This window comes from Onychomys torridus, chromosome 13 (genome assembly GCF_903995425.1).
Source record: "Onychomys torridus chromosome 13, mOncTor1.1, whole genome shotgun sequence".
NCBI lineage: Eukaryota > Metazoa > Chordata > Mammalia > Rodentia > Cricetidae > Onychomys > Onychomys torridus.
In genome coordinates this window covers 9,881,408-9,906,273 of record NC_050455.1, presented here as the reverse complement: position 1 = coordinate 9,906,273, position 24,866 = coordinate 9,881,408, and positions in this window count along the sequence as shown.

Sequence of the window (24,866 nt, the reverse complement as noted above, 5' to 3'; positions counted from 1 at the left end):
TATATTGATACAAATACAGAACTATATTTGTTGTAATGTACATATATTTCTACTCTTACTTAAAATACTTTGTATATTGATACAAATGTAAATTTATATGTCATACTGTATGTATGTTCTACCTCTGTTTAGGATATTTTGTATATTGATATATATTTAGGATTATTGTCATATTGCATATTGACTATACATTCTTACCTCTGTTAAAGATATTTTGTGTACTGTCACATTTTTGAAGTCATTGTCCTTTTACTGTACATTTGCTTACTGACTGTTTACCTTGTGTACATGAAGCCTTAGTCCTTAGGTTATTTAGGTAGTTAAGACTTATAGATTTATAGTCATCTATGCCTGTCACCTCTATAGTTATGCTAATTAGGTTATCCAGATTTACAGATACATAGGCTGGATGGTCAGATAATCTTCAAACACTTTATGGACCTAGAGACTATGGCATTTAAATAACTTAGAATTCTGTTGATGTGAGACACAATTGCTCCTGGCAGCACCAATTTGATCCTGAGAGAATGTTGGGCTTCTAAGACATTTCCATTTGGAAGTTTGTCTTCTTGGCACAAAATGGCCTACTGGGCAAAGAACTGCCCTTGCCTCAACTGCTGACAATATGAGTACTGTCCTTCTGGACAAGCGGGACACAAGGAAAAGTGACTTCTGAACTCTGCCAAGACAGGGTAAGATGGTCTTTTAGAATTCTGCTCTGAATATGGTCTGTCAGATACTCTAGGCCTGTAGCCAACTTGAATGTACCAACAATGCTGAGAAACATTAGGTGACTGTCCAGGCTGCCAGCTGTCTCTGTCTACTCTTGCAAGACTCCCAAAAGTTGCTTGCATCCATCTTCCATTTCTCAGGTACCATTATATTCCTTCTCAGGTCTTTGATGAGGTTGAAGACTAGCAGTTATAGTTACAATTTAGTATATATATACATACACACACACATATATATATATATATATATATATATATATATATATATATATATAATCTTAGATAGAACATACTAAGTATTAGATACTTAGTATTAGTATTAGTATTAGTTCTTTAGGATAGCACACCTTTTGGAATGATCTTTGTAACATGCCATTTACCTATGCTCCAGACTTCTCTGGATTTTAGTATGTGTCTTTTGTTTGACATTGCTTGTGTTAGTTGTAGTTCCATCTTATCTAGGTCATTATTCCTCATTACTCTTGGACAATATTTGATAATCATTCCTATTGTATATAGTCTTGTATTAGGTTAGAACCTTCTTATTTAGACAAAAGGGGGAGATGTAGTGGGTAGCTGTTCCAGCTTTGACCTGGAAGAACTAATCCCTTTGAGGCTTTAGTAACTGTCACACCTACAAGGCAGGGCTGAGACAGGAGCCCTTAAGACCCAACATCCAGATGTGCCAGCTTTTTTGGTTCCTGGATCCTGGACACTGGAAGTAGACCAGGCATCGTTTTCCAGAGAACATTGCTGGACTGTGCTACACCTTTCCAGGACCCTGTAACCTATCCCTTTACTTGTAAGTTATCCCACAAAATAAACCTCCCTTTGTCCACATAATATCTTTTGACATTGGCACACCTGGCATTAGATCATGAGTGGGGCCTGCCCCAGGAATAGAAATTCACTATAGACAATTTAAAAATAATAAGACCAATTCAAAGCTGTTATTTTTTATTGTTATCTCATATCAGGAATTCTAATGTTCTTGATGATGAAGTTCTCCCTCCTTTTTGCTTATGTTGGTAATAACCAAGTTCTATGTTTACTGCTGGAGTTCAATTAATAACATGTTTATACTATATGTGCATGTATATGCGTGTTTCAAATCATGACAACTCATTATCCTCTAAACAGCACTTTTCCTCTCCCTGACTCTCCTCAGCCCATTTTCCTTATAAACAGACATGAAACCTTGCTTTCATGCAGTTTTCCTTTCTAGGTACCTATTCAGGTGTGATGGATTGTGACACTAATAGATGCAAGCTACTGATCTCTGGCTCCTAAATGAATTCTCTCTGTTGTTTATTCTTTGACAATTGTACACCTGTATACAATGCATGTGATCATATCCACTCCGCTCTCTCCCTCCAATTCCCTCCTCCCACCCTACATTCTTCCCAGATTCATATCCTCTTTCTGTTTGTAAGTCCAATTAGTGCTGCTGCTATGTTCATAAGTGTGGGGTCATCACAGGTGCCTCACCCATAGTCATACCACAAGAAAAGTAACTCTTCTCTCCCAGCAACCATCAACTGCTCCTTAATTAGGGGTGAGGCCCCTCCTCTCTTCTTTGTGCTCTCCTGATCTTAAGCCTCCAAGATGCTCTCGTGCTTTTTGAACACTCAAGACATTTTGTTATAATGCACAAGGAAGTCGCGATCTCTGCCACTGAATCCACCTTGTCCTAAGGAAGATGGCCAAATGTGCTCTTCACGATCATTGATGAATTATGGACTTGAAACGGCAAAGCTTCACAGCACAGAGGGATTTATTTTAAGCATTAAGAGCTGTGCCATTTCCTTGGGTTATACAAGTTAGTATTAAACGTTTTCCAACTTTGTGTCAAGTGCTGAACACGTACAAGTTCAATTGATCTTGACCTTTCCAAATGTTCTCAGTAAGTGGAACTTCCATCCTCTGACATGCTGAAGCCTCCAGACATTTGGTTCTTCTATGTCTGTCACCCCTACATATAACCCTTCAGTGCATCCTGTCACCTCTGTGCTATGTCACCCCTCACCGGGACTGCAATAGCAACCTCATGGTCTTTCTGCTTCTGTTCTCTTCATCCCACAATCCATTATCTCTACGTAAGACAGAGTGAACTTTTAAAAATGCCAATTACACCATAGTGCTGGCCCGTGTTAACCTTCAGAAGATTCAGGGCTGCAAGGACATCCATTTCCCTGCCTGCCCCAATCCACATTTTACAGCCGATGCCTGTTTAACCACACCCTCCTTTTTCCCATTCCCTACAGTAGCCAGCAACTAGGCCTTGCTGTTTTTCACAAGGTTTATGCTCACATTCAGTTTAGGGCTTCAGATGTACTACTTCTTTTTTATTATGATTATTTTTTTTTTATTATTAAGAAATTTTCTATTCATTTTACATACCAACCATAGATCACCCTCTCTTCCTTCTTCCTGCCCCACCTAGCCTTCCCCTTCAATTCTCCCCCTATTCCCACCTCCTCCAAGTCAAGGCCTCCCATGGGGAGTCAGCAGAACCTGGTATATTCAGTTGAGGCATTCCAAGCCCCTCGCCCCGAACCAAGGCTAAGCAAGGTGTCTTTTTACCAAGAAAGCTGTGACCCAAGAATATCACATCCCTACATTTCCTGCTTTTCGTGTTTATTAGTTTTATGTTCGTGTGTAAATTGCTACCTCCTTGATCACTTGATCCTGATATTGCTTGCAATGTTCTCATGTGGGCATGTTGGTTAATTTCACCACTTTCTTTTAGTGTGCAAATCACCTGCTAGATGACATCAGGTCTCCTGAGGCGCATGCCCTGGGGTTATTCATCATTTTGTATATCTTATCATGTCAGCTGTTATCCATAGACAAGCATGTAATCCATTCTAGTGAAGGGTTTTCAAGGCTTGTTCCTCTGAAGCGAAGTTTATGCCATATGCATGTTTTATACAGAGCACACTATTTAGCTGAAAGCCAGGAACTCATGGCACCAATGATGAAGTAACAATGTTTTTTTGAATATGCATACTTGCACAAACATAAGTAGATATAAATGATGTGTATAGTTTGCTCAGTTTTTATTTACATGCTGTAAAAACAGTATTGTGTTAGCCACAGAGCACTGCTAGATAGCTTCCATGGCTAGGCTCTCCACTCCTTGCCCACTGAAGGTAATTGTTATTGAAGACTTCAATTTTTTTTCCTCGCTTAAAAATTTTGATGATTAGAATTAGGCTGTAAGTTTATCATATTTTATGTTATATTGACTTTTACTATGTGGATATTTTCCCCACAGAGTAGTATATTATGAACTTAGTTAATAGATTATTAGAATGCTAGATCTTTGAATTGTTTCCTAGACATTGTTTTATTTTTTACTGTTATGACTGAAATGCTGCCATTCATGATGCTTGTCAGTACAAGCACTAGTGAACAGACACAGGAATTATCTTCCTTTAGGTTGCCTTTTATTCAGAGAACTGGAGAACTAAAGACTCACAGGTAATACTGCAAAACAAACCAACAAAAACAAATAAACACCTTAGATTCTCATGTGCAGCCGGCAGGGATTTTAGGGAGGGGACAGAGTTCTATTACAGAGCTGCTTCTTACCCTTCTGATCACAAGGTCAGCCATATTCCTGGGTTCTTTATAGATGAATTTCTTCCTTTTTTCTTTTCTCTTCTTTTCTTTTCTTTCTTTCTCTCCTTCCTCCCTCCCTCCTTCCCCCTTCCTTCTTTCTTTTTTCTTTTTCTTTTTTTTCTTTTCGAGACAGGGTTTCTCTGTGTAGCTTTGGAGCCTGTCCTGGATCTCGCTTGGTAGGCCAGGCTGACCTTGAACTCACAGAGATCCACCTGGCTCTGCCTCCCCAGTGCTGGGATTAAAAGCATGCACCACCACTGCCTGGCTGCAGACAAATTTCTAAATAGTCTCATTAAATAAAAAACACGGAGCCAAATATAGGATGAAAGCCTTAGAGAGATCAGGGAAATAGGGAAAGCCACCAGCCAACCTTACCTCACCAACTCTACAGCTTCCAAATGCCTTGATTTCCTGTTTACCCATGTCTATATGCCTTGCTGTTCTACCATCTGATTTGCTCTCTCTGTTCAGCTACATCACTTCTTCTTACACAGCTCTGTCACTTCCTATCTGTCTGTACAGACCTCTAGACCTCCATGGTTAACTAGTTTTAGAATTTAAGGTGTGTGCCACCACACCTGGCTCTGTTTCTAGTGTGGCCTTGAACACACAGAGATCCTGCCTGCCAAGTGACACCTCATTCAAACCAAAACAGTGTCCTTAGCTTGCACAATGTCTAGAAATCAAACTTGAGGAAACAGCCATAGAAGACACACAGACACAGACAAGCATACATGTACACACACACACACAAAGAGAGAGAGAGAGAGAGAGAGAGAGAGAGAGAGAGAGAGAGAGAGAGAGAGAGAGAGATAAGTCTCATTTAAGTTCTTTTTAGGTATGTTCTTGATGATGGTTTAATGCCAGAAATAATTTTATTTGTACATTGATTTCATTTTTGCAAAGACAACTATTGGCTATATATGTGGAGAATAACATTGTACTTCTGGTCCCCAATATCTTCATTTTCTACCCACTAGGATGCAGCATGTATCAGCTCTGAAGTGGTGCACCACCATGCCCAGCTTTTCAGGAACGAGTATCAAATTCAGGACTTCCTGCATTTGGGAGGAAAGTACTTTTCCAACTGGGAGCTATATCCCAGCCCAGTTTTGAGCAGTTCTTTAAAGTTGATATGATTCCTCATGGAATATTATGTGAGAGGTTCCTGCGGAACATATCATGCAAATTAGGGACTTCAAACAAATTGTTCTTAGGATGCTCATGGATAGGATGGCGTTGCAGAACAAAGATATGTCTATAAAATTAAACCTAACAGAATGCAAAGATGCTTTCCAAAAGTGATGCTTCCTTGGATGCCCCCCTGATTTGTCTCTCACACTCATTTCCAGACCGACTATCCAAGCCGATCCTATTAACAGTGCACCACTGAAGACACCCTGGGATGCTTTCCATAACACTTGGGGATCATTTGACACAATAAGTAAAAGCTATTAAATTGAAACCTTAAATTGGATGCATTTTTCTTTCTGCCTTGAAAACTTAAAAAAACAAAACAAAACAAGAGTGGTAGAAAATTAAGTTATAAAATAGTTTTAATGGCAAAAGACACATGTGCAAACAGCTGTTTTCATTCCAGAGGAAGGTACAATTTTCTCCAATCTTTCATGGTTACCCAGGGATTTATCTCACTTGCAGGTAAGAATCCTACAGATGGAGAAATATGCTCCCTGTCACTCTTCTTTCCTTCATGAGTTCTTTGGAGATGCTGCTGTGTAATTGGTCACCAGTACCAAAGACACGCTATAAACGCATGGAACATCTTCCATACTTACTCCCAGAATAGTAAACTATAGCTAGTTTTCTCAGGTATGCTTAAGGTTTCTAGCAAAACAACCCTAGTTCAGTTTGTGACATATTGCAGCTGTGATTTCAGTTTAGTTCTTACAGAGATTAGGAAACAAACCAGACTCAAGAGATTGGGAATTTAGGAGTTGGAGAGATGGCATATACGTGCGCGCGCGTGCACGCGCGCGCACACACACACACACACACACACACACACACACACACACATGCACTTACATACATGAACACACACACATGCACTTACAGACATGAACACACACCTACACAGAAATAAAAAATAAAAAAAATAAAGAGAAGCAATTTACTGGATATTGGGCCTATATTTAATGTGTATGGTACTGTGATTTAAACCTGAGACTTGTATTGATAATTCTTTGCCTCTATCTCTACTTCTTTTATTTTCTTCTTTGATGTGAATTTTTTCTTATACTTTATTTTCACAAAAATAACTGTGGTGCCTTATTTCAAAATGAATTTTATTGCTGATGTATTTAGTACATGTATTATATAAAATAATGAATGTTTTGTATAAAAAAGAAATACTCTTTTATGATAATAACTTAAGTTTATTTATATTCTCCAACCTAGAAAATTTAAAGACCTGTTTCAAAATATATGGTATCAGAAAATAAATAAAACTACATTTTTACTGTTGAAACATATTTTTGTCATAGAACTGTAGAACACTGAATATAGTGAATACTTATAAATGGTTTTGCTATCTCACTCTTTTTTACTTGGAAAAAGCTGAACTCTAAATCTTCAAAACTTATTCAAAGCAATGATGCAAACAAACAGAAGTAAAACTGAGTTTCAAATCTAACATTAATTTATTTAAGATTAATAGCTTTAATTTTCATTTTTAAATTTAAAACTGGAGAATTTCTTACAAGTGTACTGTATTGACATCAGTTATTATATTATCTTTCTCTTCCCTCCAACATCTTCCATGTTCCTCCACTCTCCCTCCCAAATTCCTAATCTCTTCTTCTTTTTAATAATCATTATATATGAATATATATGCCTATATATATACACAAACACATATTGTAGAACATTATTTTAAGATGTGTTACATTTCTTTATACTGTGGAATATTTGCTTAATGATGCAAAAATGTGTTGCATTCTTTTATGTTGCATTTGTTTACTCTGAAGCTGTGTTATTTTGCCTGTTTAAAACACCTGATGGTCTAATAAAGAGCTGAATGGTCAATAGCTAGGCAGGAGAGGGGCAGGCAAGGCTGGCAAGCAGAGAGAATAAATAGGAAGAGAAATCTGGGGAGAAAAGATGGAGGAAGAAAGGAAGACTCCAGTGGCCAGCTACACAGCTACACAGCAAGCCCCAGAGAAAGAAGTAAAGAAAGGTATACAGAAAGAGAGAAAGATAAAAGCCCAGAGGCCAAAGGGAAATATGGGATAATTCAAGTTAGCTAGCTGGCTAGAAACAAGCCAAGGTAAGGCTGGGCATTCATAAGAAAGAATAAGCCTCTACATGATTTACTGGGGAGCTGGGCAGTGGGCCTCCAAAGAGTGAAAAACAACCAACAACACATGCACACACACCCTACATAGACCATTTAGAATTGCTAGTCTGTACATATATACATCTGTCTGAGCCTGATCACTCTGGGGACTGGATAGCCTATCGGGGGCTTGTCCCAGGAGAAGTCTGTTTCTCTCTCTCAGCAGTCACTAATTCCCTGCAGCTCTTCCTCTTGGGGTGGGGCCTTGGGAAATCCACCTCCATGAACATTGCTAATAGCAACTTTTAAATTTTGCATTAAGTTACCATTTAAAATGTTTCTCTCTCTTCTCACTTGAATCTATTCTCTTTAGCTTGTCCATCACGAGGAGAAGAGGTGAAAATGTCTCATAATGAGATAAATATTATGGCCTGAAAATTCCATTCAACTTTGTTATTTACATCAACTTGTACTACTTTGCATAGATAATTTAGTGCATAAATTCAAGGGGCAATGGCGTAGGTTAAATAATAGACTATTAAAGATTTTTTAATTATTAATTTTTATTACAATTCAGTGTGTGTGTGTGTGTGTGTGTGTGTGTGTGTGTGTGTGTGTGTGTGTTTCCCACTGGAAAGCTGTGGAGGTTGTAGTACAACCTTTAAGAATCATCCCTCTCCTTTCCGTGTGTGTGTCTTGGTGAATGGACTTAGGTCACCAAGTTTAGAAAAGAGATCTTTTGCCCACTTTGCCCTCTTGCCGGCTCCTAAAGGTTTTTTTTTTTTTTTTTGAATAAATATAAAAATATGTACTGTTTGAAGATCTCAGCGTAATTCTCCCATGAGGATGTGTCCGATTTGCACAGTGAGTCTTCAGTCCTCTTCTGAAGTCTTCCCATGAATTAGAGTGATTGTCTGTGCTTCTGCTATTTTAGAAAAATGCTTCACTCATTGTTTTGCTTAAGTGGCCTAGTTCTAAAAGAAGACTTTACATAGCTAACTGAAACAACAAAAAAGATATGACAGATCATAAGAAAAAAACTTTCTCTTGACAGCTTTGCCTTAACTGATGTCTCTTAAATGAGTTTATTTATAGAAAAGCTTAATAAGCTGAATCCTTGATAAGCAAGGATGGCACCTCTTCATGAGATTCCCTGGTTAGGACAAAAGGAAAATTCCCCATGCCCTTCTGGCTGGACCTCCAGCAACATCTTAAAAGGTTTTTGCTGCTTTGAAACACGAGATTGGTTTTCTGACAGTGATTTATATACTAATATGCCTGGCTTATTGGCTCTTTTTCATAATCATAAACCTGTTCAAGTTGGGGCATTAGAGGTAAACACGCCAATATAAAACATAGTGGCCCTAAAAGAGATATTTTACATACAAGCACACAGCTGATGCTAGCAGAATCTAGATGTAAAACAATGAGAATAAAGAGAAGTTAGTTTGTCAAGTACCCTTAAGACAATAAAAAAAAAAAAACACTTCAAGTAAATATTTTTAGATTATTTTGAATAAATTCAAGGGTGCAGTGAGATCATTAATGATTCAGTGTTTCTGGTAAGCCAATTAATTTGCCATCTTTTCAAAGTGATAATTTTTCAAGGAGAAGCAGCTGAAATAAAGGAGGAAGGACACCAAGGAGGTGATTAGATCTTTTTTTAAACTATAGTTAACAAATCAATTCTGACTGAGATATCAAATGATCCTCTTTAGAAAGGCCCAGGGTATAACAGAGGCACGTTTCTTGGAAGCGCCTTCAGCAATCACATGCTATTCAAGATTGGCTTGTGGGGTTCTCATTAACCTCCACCCTGACCCCACATGATTTCTCAGCATCTTCCGCCCAACCATATCCAATATGCTATTGGAGAAGAGTTTGGTGGCTGGAAGGCTATCAGTCTTACTATGTACCAGTGTCCATTTCAGCCTCCACTTGGCCCTGCTGTCCTTCAGCTACAGGAGGTAACCATAGCAGTCACGGAATTCTCTCCCTTTTCCTTCCACTCCAAGGAAAGGGTGGATGACCATATTAGGGAAATCATGTTCCAAAACACCAGACAGGTAAGAAATGACAGAAGATGGCCTAGCATCAACTAGACACAGAACTGCACAAAGTTAGACTTGCTTTGAATTGTTCATTTTTAAGAGTGCTTTTGGCCTAATTACCTTCAGATCAGAGGTACAAATATCAAAAAGAAGACACTACCATTTGTAGTGACTTCAAAACATCTACTTTTAATGTAAATAAATAAAATATCTTTTACATTTATCTATTGAATGGAAAGGAGGAAGTATCCCAGCTTATGCAGGGAGGTCAGAGGACATCTTGCTGGAGCTACCTTCTATACTGTGTGTGCCCAAGGTGTGTGACTCAGGTCCTTGAGCTGGCTTAGCTAGAACCTTAATCTTTTTTTTTATTTAATTTTTTTTCTTTTTTAAAAATTTATTATATTTGTTTTTTAATTTTACACATCAGCCATGGGTTCCCCTGTTCTCCCCCCTCCCGCCCCCATCCCCACCTTCCTCCCATCCCTTCCCCTCCATTCCCATCTCCTCTGGGCCAAGACTCCCCTGGAGATTCATTTAAACCTGGTGGATTCAGTACAGGCAGGCCCAGTCCCCTCCTTCCATGCTGAGCAAAGTGTCCCTGTGTAAGCCCAAGGTTCCACACAGCCAGCTCATGCACTAATGACATGTCCCAGTCCCACAGCCTGGATGCCTCCCAAACAGTTCAAGATAGATCCCAGCTGGATCAAGAACAGAAAGGGAGAAACAAGGAATAACAGACCATGATAAATGATGACCACATGAGAACAGGAAGAGGTAGAGTGCTGGAGAGGTCCCCAGAAATCCACAATGATATATCCTCTGTAGACTGCTGGCAATGGTCGAGAGAAAGCCTGATCTGACCTAGTCTGGTGATCAGATGACCAAACACCCTAACAGTCGAGCTGGAACTCTCATCCAAAAACTGATGGAAGTGGATGCAGAGATCCTCAGCCAGGCCCCAGGTGGAGCTCCAGGAGTCCAATTGTCGAGAAAGAGGAGGGACTATAAGAGTGTGAATTGTTGAGACCAAGATTGGAGAGGCACAGGGACAAATAGCCAAATGAATGGAAGCACATGAATTATGAACCAAAAGCTGTGGAGCCCCGGCTGGATCAGGCCCTCTGGATAGTGAGACAGTTGAACCTTAATCTTTTAAGCCATCTTGCCAGCTCCAGTTTTGAATTCTTTTATTCTGCAGCAGAGAAATGCATAGGGTTTTGATAGAAACTTCCAAATTCAAGTTGTTGAAAGAGAACTTTTCTTTCCTTGATGTCTAAATAAGCCAGCCCATACTCCTTATCTTATTCTTTATCTCATTAGCAGCATCCTCTCACCTGCTCAGTCCAGGGCACAGGAACCTCTGCGAAGGCTTCCCCTCCTTCTTACCCCATGATAACAAGCTCCCATGTCCCTGTCATCCTAAGTAGCTCAGTGTCTCTGTCGTGGCCCCTAAGTCCCTCTCTTCTGCCTTGAAATTCTTCAATTCCTTCCACATAAGTCTTCATCTCAATATACCTTGCTCTCATCTATTTTCAATGTATTTTCTAGAATAATCACTCTAACACAGATTTCTGACCTAGTACAAAATGTAAATTTAATTTTGCAAATCAACCTGAGAATAAAATATGAAGTCTGCTATAAAACAGAGTCTTCTCATTATGAAGCTTACATAAATGGACCTCATCTGACTCTGTCCCATTTTCCCTTTCTGAATTGTTCAGAGTTGCCAGACCTTGTCAGACTCCCTCATGCTCTTACACTTGACACATCCCTTTTATCTGTCATGCTTGCTACCAATTGTCACCCAAGTGCCTGTGCATCCTGTCGGTCTTAGCTCTGGGCTCCTCTGCTCTGTACATGTATCTTGGATTCTCCTAGGGAACTGACAGCACCTTGCCTTAAATTCCATCCGCATCTGGTATGTAATTTCATCATTGCAACAACACGTTGCCTTATCCTTTTGGTTAGGATGCCTGTTTCCATTCTGGAAGTCATGAAGGCAGGAACTAATTTTCTTCTATATTTTTATCCTAAAGAGTGAATAGAGAAGTAGAATAAAACTGGCCTATTGTACAATTTTGCAGAATATTGGAATTTATCAAATAATTTTCTCTCTGAAAGCAAGAACAGATAAACATGATAGATTTTAAAGAATGGGATGAAGATGGAATAATTGCACATTCTAATCACATAGTGCATCTGGGGTCTTGGAAATGTTTGACTTTGCAAGGAGCCACCTACAGAGAACACACAACTTGTGACATAATGATAGTGACACACAGGATAAGGAGACCACCATTTCCTGCTGGCTGTCAGACAAATATCAGCTGGACATCTTGTCTAATAGAATGTAGACACCCCACGTTCAGGTATGTATACATGTTCAGAGACTTTAAGGTTGGAGAAGAAGTGTACAGTTTATTTTCCTGAGGTATTAAGTCGAGTTCAGCCTACTCATGTTTTCCCTACAGTAGGCTATATATAAATCTCAAACAGTTTGATTGTAGCAGGTGGATGGTGAATTTGCTGATTAGATAACATAGAGCTGGGTGGTTTCTACATTTGCAGAAAATAAGCATTACATTATATGACAGCCATATTTCTTTGATGTGAAACAGCACATTTCACAAGCATTTCAATATAAAAGACAATATCGACTGACTTTGATTTAAAAATTTCTCACTTGACGAATTGCTTCTTTTGCAAGTTGCTATTTCATCATGGTTTTGAGATGCTAACTTTATGAATACAGATGTAATGACACCACAGTAATTTATTTTGCCACCTTTCTGAGTTAGAAAACTTTCAGGATTTTCTCACAAATCATCTGTGCAAGAAATTTTTCTATGACTGTAACAAACACCTCAGATAACCATCTTATCAACTAAAAACCTGTACTTTGGTTTGTTGTTCTGGAGGTTTTAATCATCAGTGCTTGACCTGATGTGTTTTGTTACTTAGAAATGTGTGTGTGTGTGTGTGTGTGTGTGTGTGTGTGTGTGTGTGTGTGTATGTGTGTGTGTGTGTCTGTGTGCGCATGCCAGAAATCTATTTCTGCAAGCTCATCATTGGTATTACAGGCAGATTGCCATGTCTGGTGGAGGTTTGTATCAGCCCTGGCCATGTGTACTCTTGAAATCATGGGTTTTTTTGTTTGTTTGTTTTATTTTGTTTTTTGTTTTTTTCAGAAAGTGTTTCATCCACTATGTCACATCTCAGTCCCCCAATTTGTTTTAGACCTGTGGTGAGGCAGTCCAGTGTGGTGGGTGCATGAGGTAGAAAAATTCCCTTTTCCCTCATAGCACCTGGGAAGCATTTAGGCATCACCCTTCCTTGCCCATCAACCTTGTCCAACACCTAAATGTTGTATATCTTGACAATGTTTTGAATTGAAAATTTAAAGCAAATACACACATTCCTTCCAATGGCACATGAAGGCCTAGCAAAGGGGTTAATCTCTTACGAAGCTTATTATCTCCCCAGAAATGTTTGATAAGGTAAATGAGAGTGCACTTTTCTTCTGTGCCCCCTCTACCTCCATGCCTCCGGAAGTATCAGGAGTTGGAGGAATAACGAGTGGTATCAGGCAGACAGCCATCTTTCTCTTCCTGTCATATTTCTGCCTTGAGTTGAGCCAAAACAAGAAAAGGGCAGATGAAAGACAGAGGATCCTGAAAGCTTAATGAAGTTTGGAATTTCAGTCATTTTGCCTGAACATAGTTGTTCCTGGGGTGAGTTTGGATGCACTGGAGGAAATAATACAACTGGAGGCCTTTGTAGAGTCAGATACGGACAGGGAGTCATGTGCTCTGATGGAAGAGATGACAAAGACATCCACAGATAGCTCTGCAGTGCTAGTAGAGGAAAGCATGCATTTGTTCTAGATGCAACTAATGAGCCCTGCTGTGTGACCTTTCGGCTGGCCACTGCGGCTTGGAGTATGTTAACCCACTGTTGCAATGGACAAAGGGAGTTTGTTTTATTTATACAAATTTAGGGCACACTGAGCAAACTGGACTTAATTTATACAGGTTGATAATGCTAAGCACTGGCCTTAAATATACAGAACTGGCTGCCATATGGAGCATGTGCTACTAAGGAACACTTTCTTTTAAGCAACTGTGAGGTAAATTTTGTGATGAATCTATTGTTTAAATCCTTTTCAGCATTTATTTCCAGTATGTTTTTAAATACAGAATTTTGTTTGTATCTAAAATATTTGTATTTCTGTAATATGAAATTTGGGGTGTAATTTTCATTAAAATGGTATTGTGTTCATCCATAATTTAGGGCATAATTATGAGGCTCAAATGAGGTAACGATGCATATTATCATTTCTAACAGCTAAAAGATGGTAGGTATCATAAATGCTACTATTATTACCCAAGTGTTAACAATTACTCTGTACCTATGACACATAATACTTTTACATTTACTATCTTGCAGAATAAGGAATATTAAGATAAAAAAGCTATAAAAACATTAGTGTAATACATTATATATTTTTTGATTATTAAAATCATGTGATTATAGTTTTCATGTTTGGATAAGTACAGAAATAGAAATCTGATCATGTCAAACAAAGACTATTCACTATTACTCAGAATCTTACATGTGAGTATATAACATGAAGATTGAATAGTCCATTAAAAAGCAGATCTTCAGTGTATCACATACCAGTACAATGAAGAGGACAGGAAATATATAACATGAGGAAAAACAATCAACAAATTTCAGTCTTTCTAATCACTCACCCTTTTTTTTTTCAGTTAGCAGCTTTGATAGAACATGCTTTTTTGAGTAACACACTGCATTCCATAAAGCCTTTATTAACATGAGTTTTATTATTTGACCTGTATTGTATTTTATGTTCATCAATCATAGATAATAAACAGCTTTACATCGCCTATATCAACCATCTGTGTAGCAGTCTTTCTTGGACCTCCAACCCCCAAATCATGACACAGAGACTTATTAATCATGAATGCTTGGCCCTAGCTAAGGCTTGTTTTTAGCTATTTTTTTAACTTAAATAAACCCATTTTTATTAATCCATGTGCTGCCCGAGGTTCGTTTACCTCATCTACATACTGTTCTTCCTGTTTTCCTGCTTCTTCCATATTTGTCTGTCTGGTACCTGGCTGGCTTGTTCCCTTTTTTCTCTGCCTGCCAGCCCTGCTTATCCCTCCTCTGCCTAGCTATTGGATTTCAGCTTTTTATTATACCAATCAGGTGCCTTAGTTAGACAAGATGAAACAGCAACACATCTTTGCATAGTTAAAAATTATTCTGCAACATAAAAATATAGCACATCTCTATATAGTTAAACAAATATTCTGCAACACAAACAAATGCAACACATCTTTTCAGTTAAAGTATTCCATTCCCCAACATATGGGTACCTCTCCTTGGTAGTGATTCATCAGTTCTTCCTCCTATTTTTTGATATTAACTTATTAAAATACCCAAACAGGCATTTAGATAATAGTTTTCCAGCTGTTTTTATTATTCCTAAAAGTGAAATTATTTTGACCATAACAAACATTTTGTGGCCTATCCCTCTTCTACTGCAGTTATCACCAACATTGCATTTTGTGAAATGTTTTTCCTTTTATCATTTTTTTTGCAGAAAATTTTGAAAAAAGGTGTTATTGATATTTTATTGATATTTTTGTGAGGCATAAACTAACTTACAATGTTATTTTCGCTTTGTTTGTTATTTATTTATTTATTTATTTATTTATTTAATTATTTATTTTTGTTTTTCGAGACAGGGTTTCTCTGTGTAGCTTTGCGCCTTTCCTGGAACTCATTCTGTAGACCTGGCTGGCCTCAAACTCACAGAGATCCACCTGCCTCTGCCTCCTGAGTGCTGGGATTAAAGGCGTGTGCTACCAACACCCGGCTGCTTTGTTTTTACTTTATTTGACATTTTTTCTTAGTTAGGGTTTATATTACTGAGAAGAGACATCATGGCCATGAAAACCTTATGAAGGAAAACATTTAATTGGTGCTGGCTCATAGTTTCAGAGGTTTGATCCATTAGTGACATGACTGGAAGCAGGGTACAGGCAGACATGGTGCTGAAGAGGTAGCTGAGAGTTCTACATCTTGATCTGTAGGCAGCATAAGTAAATGCCTCCCCTATGTTAATGAGACCACATCTCCTAGTAGAGCCACTCCCCATGACCAAGCATTCAAACACATGAGTCTACGGGCGCCATTCCTAGAAAACTGTCACATTCCACTTTTGAACACCCATAGGCTTATAGCCACAATATAATGCAGAAATACATTCAGTCCAACTTCAAAAGTCCCCATAGTCTGTAGCAGTCTCAAACTTGTTTAAAAATTCAAAGTCTCTTCTGAGATTCATATAATCTTTTAACTCCAATTCCTGTAAAATAAATGTAAAAAGGCAGATCACATACTTCCAACATATAATGGCACAGAATATGCATTGCCATTCCAAAACATAGGGAAGGAAACATAGTGAGGAAATGCTGTACCAAAGCAAGACCAAAAATCAACTGTGAAAACTCCAAACTCTGCATCTTCATTAACGATATCAAAGTGCTCTTCAGATCTCTAACTCCTTTGAAACACACTTTTCACTCATGGCTGGTTCCCGTCCCTGTTAGCAGCTTTTCTTGACAGTTATCCTATGAGTCTGACCTCTCCAACATCTTGGGGTCTTCAATACAATCCAGGCTTCATCTAAATAGCCTCACTCAGTGGCCTCTTTAGGCCTCCATGCAAGGACACTCCTGCTACACATCTGGCCTCACAGGCTTTCCTTAGTTGTGGAGGGAGATTTCATAACCCCTTTCTTATATCTTTGACTTTGAAGCCAGAACCACATGGCCAAAATTGTCAATATCTGATGATTTCTGGAGTTGGAACATGGCCCCATCATTTAATTAGCTTTATGTTTTTGATGGTTGCCTTCACTGCTAAGCTTGGCTATCCTGAAACTGAGTCTGTTGATCATGGTGGCCTCACATGACCCCTGCCTCTGGAGTGCTTGGATTAAAAGCATGGAACACTGCATCTGGCTCTAAGATTTTCTTTAATTCCTTTTTACAACCTGGAAGCTTAGCTGGGAGGGATCTTGCCTTGAGGTCACCATTCCTTTTATTCCATTTAATATCAGGCTTTTCTTTAATCTGTTTATCTCCTTGAACACAGGACTTAGTATACCATTCTACATCCTGGTAACCCTATTCTCCTCAAATTGTACATTTTGTGTTTTTCCACAATCAGCTTGCTCCTTTTCTTTATAGATCTGCATAAGAGTGAGCACTAATAACTACAGGACAGAATCAATACTGGGCTGTTTTGAGATTTCCTCTGTTAATGCAATTGATCCAAAACTCTTCAAAATAGTCTTGCAGATTATTCAGACAAGGGCGGAAAGCAGCCACATTCTTCATCAAAATATCACAAGGACAGTCTCTAGGCCACATACTAACATTTTTCTCCTCTGAAACCTTTTGAACCAGCACCCCTACCTCCCCACAGTTCAAATCACCATCAGCACCACTGCCTTCCATGTTCCTACAAGGATGATCTATTAAACCTCACTTAAAGTACTCAATTGCTTTTCTAATCCTAAGTACCAAAGTCCACTTTAAACAAAAGCATGGCCACGCCTATCACAGCCAATACTCCAATCCCTCTTACCAACTTCTGTTTTGGTTAGGGTTTCTATTGCTGTGAAGAGACACCATGAACACTGCAACTCTTATAACAGAAAACATTTAATTGGGGCTGGCTTACAGTTTCAGAGGCTTAGTCCACTCTCGGCATGTAGGCAGATATGGTACTGGAGAAGTTGCTGAGAGTCCCACATCTTGATCTGAAGGCAGCTGAAGTGAATGCCATACCTACTCCAACAAGGCCACACCTCCTAATATTGCCACTCTATATGTCCAAGTGTTCAAGCATATGAGTCTATGAAAATCATTCCTATTCGAGCCACCAGAACATTCTTGCTCATATGACTTGCTCTTACCTTAAAGAAGTATTAGTTTAGTTATTAATTAGGAGCAGGAATAGGAGATTTCTGTAAAGCCTGATAACCTGAATTCAATCCCCAGTACCCAAGATATGGAATGATAGAACCAATTACTGCAAATTTTATTCTTGACTCCACAAGTGGGCCACAGTATACACACATGCACACACACACACACACACACACACACACACACACACACACACACACAAAGAAAGAGAGAGGAGGAAGAAGAATGACATGATATTTTCAGTTAACTTGTATGTATGGGCTTCTTTCTAGTTTCTGGAGCTGCTCTTCATTTCTATATGCCCTTTCTGAGAATCAAGACAGATTTAACAACAGACATCAAGGAAGGAGTTTGTTTTCAACAAATCTGAAAGTTGTTAGAAAAGAGATGATAATGGTGAGCTGAGCAGTTTCTTTATGTTCTGATGAAGAATGACACGGTAATATAGTATCTGAGTTTCAGGGTTGGTTCTGCCCCTCATCAGTGTTTAGATCAGGGTACTTGGTTTCTCTGTTCTTCTGCTCTCATTTTTGAGATGGGAATAATAGTCATATATAATTTAGAGGGTTGCTGTAGATACTATGTTTAATTATGTGACAAGATTAACATGTTCCTGGCATACCATGTCAGGCTAAGGAATAAATGAATTTGAAATAATTAGAAAATAATAAGGAGTTAGTGATGAGGTATAAAGTGAACACTATTACCATCAATATTAATGCCACCTAACAGTCAGGACTGACTTTGTTTTTTACACTCCACTAAACACTGTAAAAGCATTATCTGAATTTCTATTGTACTCCACCAAGAGAGATACAATTTTCTTCATTTTATATGTAAGGAAATGAACCTTTTCATGTTAAGTAAATTAAATGGTAAGGCTGAGGTTTGAAACATATTTTATTTATCATACTGTAGAAAGATCATTATTATGTAGAATAGTCAATAGATTTCTCAATGTCACACACACGATTCAAGGCTTTGTAAGCAAAAATAGGGTGGATGAACTGAACAGGTAGTGGCTTGAAGAGATAAGACTGAGAGTTCCTCCAAAGGTAACAAAAGGAAATGGTTAACAGAACACAAAGAGAAGCTGGATAGTAAGGACCCAAACAAGGTGTGCCTCTGGTGTACCAAATGATAATGGTCTGTTTTTCAGCAGAACTTCTTTAAAACTTCTTGGGAGAAAAATATGATCTTACTTAGTAAATTCATGTAAACTCAATTTTAGATTTAGTTTTAGATTCAAGGAAGGAAAAAAGTGGGAAAATGAATTGAGATTTCATGAGAAGAATGATGCATCTTTTTACAAAGAGTTTTCCTTTGAGCTTCTTGCAGATTTTCAGTCAGGGGGATATGGAGGGTTCTAACATTGGCATCTTTCCCCTTGCCTTGTGCTCAGAGTTTTTCCTCTGAAATCATTATCCAGTTGTGTGTGTGTGTGTGTGTGTGTGTGTGTGTGTGTGTGTGTGTCTGTATTATGCCGGTAATTTTAGAGGCTAGGGAAGTCAAAGCTCTTGGAGCTGGAGGTACAGGTAATTGCAAGTAGCCAGAAATGGACACTAAGAATAAAATTCAGGTCTCTTGGAAAACATGTACTTATTTGCTAAACTATGTTTCCAGCCCTGAAAAATATCTTTGTATAATCATTGACATTCGATGATATTCCTACCAAGACAGGGCTCATAGCTTTGATACTCTTAGCCAAGAGACACTATCTCCTTATATTGTATCAGAGCTTACAAGACTCTTGACTACATTGGGCCACTTCTTTTCATAGGAGAAAGAAATATTCTTAAACATCCCTGTGCATCATCTGGAGAGCACATTGTTTGGTCAGAGTTAGTCAGAGATCATTGTCCTTTCCATTCCTCTAACTTTTTGTCTTTTCTCCTGTCTTCTCAATCCATAAAAGTCTTTGTAAACTTTAAAAACTTGGGATGATCAACCACTTGTTCTACCTGGATTCTCATCTAGAACTAGGCTCTTAATACTTTGAAGATAGATTCTCTTAACACCTAAACTTTACAAAAGGTAGCCTCTTAATCTTTTATATAAAAGATAAATCTTAATTCTTCCTCTTAATTTGCAATAGCAACTATTGAAGATAACATAATGTGCCATACAGTTTATTTTTCTGTTTCTCCTTTGAAACCCTTTCCACTATTTTCTCACAAAAATATGTATGTATGTATATATATGTACATATATATACATGTACACACACACATATATATATTACTACTATACGTTCTAGATTGCAAAATTGAATTACATAATACAGTAATTCAAAATATATTATGTTTATTTTTTAATCACAGAAAAATAACTGTTATATAAAACATTTCATTGTGAAGTGTTGACAAGTATCAAGAATTTAGATTTGCGATGGAAGTCCTTGCTTAGTACTAATGAAGCTCTGAATTTGAGCCTCAACCTGTAGGAGGTGAAGAAGGAGAATAAGAATCTCAGTGTCATCCTCAGCTATATAGGCCAGCTTGGACTACAGTAAACCCTTTCTGTGCATCATATTCAGAGTTCACAAAGTCCAATGTGCTTTGTAAACATGCTCAGGGTTAAAAAATTAATAATGAATTCATAATGACCTCCTGTTTCTCTCATATTTATTGCTGTTTTATAAACCATATCTTGCAGACTTCATTTGTCTATAAGTGAAAGGAACAGAAGTCTTAGCCACAGAGTGGGGCATGGTGTTCCAGATCTAGACGTGAAAGAATACGGTAGAACTGGATCACTGAATCTCCCCCAGGAAGAATATTTCCTTTGCCTTCTTAACTTTATCTACCCACTTTCATCATACCGCTTTCAGTTTCCTTGGAATTAAGTTCTGGAAGATTAAATATTTGAACTCCATTTGCAACCTTGTCTCCTAAAGATGCTCTTGGCAATATTGTTTTTGACCTCAGTGTATAAACCTCCAAAGGAAGATAGGTGCAATGTAAATTAAAAAGGATGATTTAGGCAAAATAGATCACTGCCAATTCATCCAGAATCTGTAGGAATGCACCTTTCTATGGCTTCATGCAATGACTAATTTTCCAGGTTAATTTAACTGTAAGTAGTAAACTGCTAAGGACATTAGGACAAGATCACTTTTGAATTTAAATGTTAGAATTACACTTGAATCTTTCTTCTGCTATATCCCTTTATACCAAATCCTGCTGTGCTGTGTAAGCTCTAATGTCTCCTTCCATTTCAGAATCCTGCAGAGCTCAAACATGGTATTATAATATCAGTATTTTGCTAAAGGTCTTGGGCAATTAGTATGAATCTCAGTGCCGTTGAAATGCACATGAGGTGAAGCCTTGAGCTACTCTTTCTCAGAGTCTTCACTCTTCTAATGGTGGAGGAGTAGACCTGTCACTGTAATTTTATATTTCAAAGGTATTAATGGTGCTTATAACTATAATAAAAATGCCCACATTTTTTACTTATTTGAGGTTATATTGAAATATTTGGAAAAGGTCAGTGGTTGTTGGGCTCACCAGAAACTGAATTTCTATCATTTTCTCCAACTCTTCTTCTTAAGTATTTGAGATGCTGTCAGGAAACAGAGGCACAGTCGTTGAAAGCAGCATTTGTTTAGAGCAATGCTTTAGAGAACTGATGATTTAGATGTGACTGCTAGTAAAATTATCACTGGGCTTCTATACATACAATAATGCAGAAAAACTTTAAGTATGTAATTTCTGAAACTGTAGTCAGCCACAGAAGAAGGTACAGAGCAGTTCTATAGATATTGCCATGGTTGCTGGAAGGAGCATACTGGAATGTGGTGACAATTCCACAAAATTAGAAGGTACAGCTTGTTTTTTGTTTATCTGGTCTTCTTTTTGCATCTCTCCTTTAAAAAATTTAACTTCAAAAGTTCAGAGGCAAAATTTTATAGTACATCATATTGACAGTACATACCTGTAAGCAAAGTATCGAGAGAGTACAACTTCAGATTTCTAACAGATGAGAGGAAGGCCATTTTCTGTTTAGTCATTAAGTAGCTTATTTTTCATATTTATGTTCTTGTTTGTGCCACAAATTCTGGGTAAAAAGATCTCTTTACTATATTAAAATAGCAGAATTTGATAATGGGGTGATCTAAGGCATTTTTCAAGTAAAGTGAAGGTTAACTTTGGCCATTTTCTCACTTCCTTTAGCTTAACTTCACCTAGAGATGTGGAAAGGAAGCATTCTGCAGAGCCTCAGAAGTCAATGCTGTTTTATCATTGAAAAATAATGAACATGTCCTAAGGGGAACCTGGGTGTTTTATTTCAGAACCTCTTGTTGCTGCTTCTGTACATTCCCAAGTTCTATATGCTGACAAGCAGAGAATTCAGTCCTTAACTTAGACACCTCATTCTTCCAATTAATTCTGAGAAACTTTGTACTTCAAGTTTTATCTATTATAGGCACATACCTTGGATTGAAAGTAAAACTGATGATATTCTAACTAAGGAAATCTTACCATTGTCAAGTGAAATTTGTGTAAATAAATGGAGGAGACTTGCTGGGAGATGGTCCTTACAAAAGGTGAATTTTGAATTTGTCACCAATAGACCTAGGCTTAACAAACAGAAGATAATGGGGCTGTAGAGTTACCCATGGTTTGGCATAGAAAAGGTCAGTTCTAGTTCCTCATGTACATTTGTTTAGATTTCATGCTTAATTCCTTCTTAAATTTTATTTTATTGTTCTTTAATTCTTGAGATTACAACATAATCACATTTCTCTATTCTCTTTCCTTTTCCAAACCTTCCATATACCACTTCCCCACCTTTAAAAAAATGAATAAAAGAATGAATAAAGGAAGGAAGGATTGCTGAAGTATGATTATTTTGTTACAGAGAAAATAAAATCTTGCCAAAGCAAATATTTATAGTGGTCGTAAATCATTCTTTTTGTTACTGGAGATTGAAACTAGGACTTTGTGCATACTAGGCAAACAGCCTCCACTGAACTCTGTCCCCACAACTCTTTTTACGTTTGCTTTTGAGAGTCCGACTAAATTTCTCAGGCTTGTCTTGAGATAAGTAAGCAGTCCAACTATGCCTTACACTTCAGATCATCTTACATCTTCCCTAGTAGCTGGGATTATATATAAACACATTGAGGTTCAGCAGATGGTGGCCACAAAAAATCTATGAAAAAAAATGGGACTAAATGATAGTTCAATTTACTAGGAAAACAAAGGGAGGAGAAGTTACTAAATAAGATACTTATTAAAGAAAGATTATGAGATCAATATTTATGAAATTAAGAGATAAAACAGTAGTGGACAGAAATAGAAATTGAGAATGCACCAAAGTTATGGTTTCAGTCATCCCTAGATCAAGCTGTGGAGCTAGAATGGCATTTGTGTACTATAGAACATGTGGTCCAGATTTCATCCACCTTCATCCACCAATGAGTCATTCTGATGTGTAGCCAGAAAGTTTCTCTCCAGTCCCACCTGGCCTGCAGTCCCATAGTTGCTTATAAAATAATCACTCAGAAGCTTATATTAATTAAAAATGCTCAGCCATTAGCTCAGGACTACCTCTGACTAGCTCTTATACTTAAACTCAGCCAATTTCTGTTAATCTATATGTTGCTACATGTTCTGCGGCTTTACCTGTGTGTCATTACATTCTGCTTGCTCCCTGGACGGTTGGCTGGCATCTTCTGATTCAGCCTCTTCCTCTTCCCAGCATTCCTTTAGTCAGCTCACCCCACCTATAACTTTCTGCCTGGCTACTGGCCAATCAGTGTTCTATTAAACCAGTGTACAACAGCATTATTCCACAGCACTGATGAGCCATTGGAGGTGGGAAACTCTGGGAAAAGATAAAGCCTTTGGGGAAGTTGCTTCCTGAAAGTCAGATTATTTTTAATACCTTTGACAATGGGGAGCTGTCTGTTTTCAGTACTCTGAAGCAGATGCCAATTCTATTCTAATGGAAAACTAGAAAGAGCAGGTCAGTGTCCACCGTAGTAAGATGAGAGGTAATAGTGATGATGGTGGGATGAGGGCAAAGGGGAACAGCAGAATACAATGATATAATGAGGGAATGAAAAAAATGTGGGGCTGTCTAGGAAAGGGAGAGGGAAATGCAGGAGAGGGAAGTAGGTACATAAACAACAATACAAATGGCTAGGAAAGTCACAAGAAACAGCTCAGAGGCTCCTGAGCTAGAACTGACTACAATCCCTCCTCCCTGAGGACTAGCTTTCATGGTAACAGAAGACACCATGCAAGCTTCTAAAGGAGGGAGACTAATAACATTCCTACCTAGCTATGATGCCTATGAATCATATCAACAACCATAACTGCATGGTAACCCTATGGGAGCAGTAGTGGCATGCATACCTTGGTGGTAACCAAAAGTTCTCTGTCTAATTGGACACAAGACCAGCTCAACAAGAAGGATGCCATTCTTGGTACTGGGAACCTAGTTAACTACTCAGTGCTAGTAAAACCATGGTTTTTGGAAGGGAATCTACAATCATTACTTTATAAAGCCATCATAATCCCTAACAAAAATCCATAAACATTTGTCCTTGTACCTGTAGCATGAATCTTAAAGTGTCTTGTTAATAAAATCAAACATGAGGCCAGGTATTGGGGTGAATGCTGGAAAATCAGAGACACAGAACAAACCACAGCTATCTCACCTTGCCAGTTCCTCAGCTGATTCTGTTTCCTCAGACTGGAAGCTTCTGTGTCCTCATCCCAATGGCTCTCAGCTGAACTGCTGCTCCAAAGCCTAAAAGCTTAACCAACCAAATGCTTAACTAACTCTGGTGCCTGGTTTTCACACCTTATATATCTTTCTGTTCTCTGCCATCACTCCCTGGGATTGAAGGCTGGATTTCTGGGATTAAAGGCATGTGTCACCATGCCTGGCTGTTTCTAACGTGGCCTTTAACTCATAGAGATCTGCCTGGCTCTGCCTCCCGAGTGCTGAGATTAAAGGCGTGTGCTACCTCTATCTATCCTCATGTTTAATATTGTGGCCATCCTGTTCTCTGACCCCAGATAAGTTTATTTTGGGGAACACACAATATTTTGGGCAACACAATACCACCACATGTACCCATAGATAATTGTAGTTTTCATCCCTAATCAGTCAAGAAGGAGGA